Consider the following 2500-nt stretch of genomic DNA (forward strand, 5'->3'; position numbering starts at 1 on the left):
TACAATAGACCCCAACACTTTACACAAACGAAGGGAAAGGGCTTTTCAACAAATCTTGTAATCCACATTCAGTAACGAAATGGGGCTCCAGTATTTTAGATTTCTACGATCATCTTTCTTATGAACAAGACGCGTAACACTCGATTTCATAGAGTCACACAGCTCACGATGAATGAGAGACTCATTAAACATATCAACCAAAAGGGGCCCCAAGAGGGACCAGAACGCAGAATAAAACTCAACAGTTAAGCCGTCAGAACCGGGCGTTTTGTTCCTATTAGAGAGGCGAAGTGCCTCGGACGCCTCGTTCAAAGAAAGAAGACCCTCGCATGATTCGCGCTCAGCATCCGATAACCGGCGGGTAACGTGCCAAAACAAATGGGATTGGGCTACAGGGTCAATTGGTTCTTCAGAAAATAGGGAAGAATAAAAACGCTTGTGAGCTTGAATCATGTCAGGAAGGGAAAAAACCTCTTGCCAATCAGAATCAAAGACAGAGGAGACGGAGCCTTTCTCGTTTCTCTCATTTTCAAGACCGAGAAAGAAACCAGAGGGAGACTCCCCCTCCTCTGCCCACTTAACCCTGCTGCGAATCTCAGAACCCTCGAGCTCGGAATCTAAAAGCGACCGCAGAGCAGCCTCTGACGTCAGAATTTCAGGACTAGCAGAAACATCGCCCGAAGCCAAATGATTCTTCAGGACAATCAAGCGATTGGTTAGAAAAAACCTTCTGGGACGAGAGTAAACGATGTTTACGACGAGAAAAGGCGATCGCAGTGAGCTTAATGTCAGACTTTAAAGACTCCCATTAATCGCGCTGAGAAGCGAAGCAATGCCGAAAGGCCAGAAACTGCTCAATTAAATCCGAAATCTCTAAACAAAAGGATTCGTCATCGAGGAGAGAATTGTTAAACTTCCAAACTCCCGGGCCTCGCAGGGGGAGAGCCGCAATATCATAGTCTAAAATAACAAAGTCATGATCTGAGAAAACGCATGGGAGAATATCGCACCTAGTGCCTTGATTACACAGAAACCGCAGGACCAAAAAGGTATCCAGTCTGCTGGCAATTGAAAGGTCTGGGCTAAAACAGGTGAACTGCCTGTCTCGGTGATGCAAAAGACGCCAAGCGTCACGGAGGTTACAGCGAGGTTTTAGGTCCGAAAAGCCGGAGTCGGGAGAAACCGACATACCCAATTTGTCAAGCGCCGAGTCTAAACAATTCATGTCCCCCCCCCCCCCCCCCCAATCAGGAGCCGGGAGTTTGGAAGAAAAAAGGACGGGACCGACTGAAAGAAAATCTTTCTCTCAGCCGGAATCGTCGGCACATAAAGGTTAACTAGATTACGATTGAAGCTGAGAATGCGCCCACTTTGATCCTTCTGCCAAACAGAAACATTATTACGAAAAACATCACCCCCCCCCCTCCCTCTCCTTCCGACAGCAGGGGCCCAGAAGCTGGGGCCCGGCCACGAAGAGGAGAAGGAGCGCAGAACAGCGTCATTCGAAATCATGTTGAGCCATGTTGAGATCTCTTCCTTTGGCGAGAGGGCCGCTCAGGCACAGCGTCGGAATCCATCAGTTTAGATGTGGCAATACTCTCAGGCTCAGACTCGTCGCTCTCAACAATCGTATCGGTCAGGGAAGAAACAGGAGATTCCTGCACTCCAGGAACTTGAACATCAGGGGCATCCTTGATGAGGCCTTGAGAAGTTAAAAGGTCAGGCGCAGGCTCAGAAGAAAGGGCCGAGGCCAAGGGCTGGTCAAATTCAGCCTCCAGGGAATCGTCCTCAGACCCTGCCGAATCCTCTGCATTCCCCACTGGGGGACTATCAAGATCCACGTCACCTGAATCAGCATTCTCAGCATCTAGAGTAGTGGGGACACATCCACGGGAAGGGGGTCAGCAGCAGGCTGTCTCGGGGGTTCAGCATCAACGGCATCACGATGCGAAAGCGGGCGGCGATACCAAGAGTGGCGGCAGTCAATGGCCATGTGGCTTGGTTCCTTACAAATACAGCATCGAACCCCAGCAGGGCAATCACGGGCATGATGGCCAATCACTTCACAGTTAAAGTAGAGCATCTGACGACACTCTTGGGCCAAATGACCTGGCTCGTTGCATCTTCTACAGGTCTTCACCCGGCCTTCGTACTGGACACGAAGAAGGTACTTACCAAAACGAAGGTTTGATGGGATGGGGTCATCGATACACAAGCGAAGAGTACGGATAGTACCTTGGTGAATAGACTCTGTTACAAAAAAGGTAATTAACCTTTACTTTGTTTATGCTAAAAACAAAACTCAGTTCATAGACGATGACAGCACATTTTGCGGACGTTTTCATCGGCCACATCATGAGGAAAGAACCAAACAAAGCGGGATGGAAGAACCGGAGTGAGGTACAAATAGCAGCGGCTGACAGAGATGGTTGGCGAGATTGAGTTGAGGCCTTATGTGCCACATGGAACGAAGAAGATATGTAACAGTTGACTTACGTGT

Source organism: Montipora capricornis, chromosome 5 (genome assembly GCF_036669925.1).
Source record: "Montipora capricornis isolate CH-2021 chromosome 5, ASM3666992v2, whole genome shotgun sequence".
Lineage (NCBI taxonomy): Eukaryota > Metazoa > Cnidaria > Anthozoa > Scleractinia > Acroporidae > Montipora > Montipora capricornis.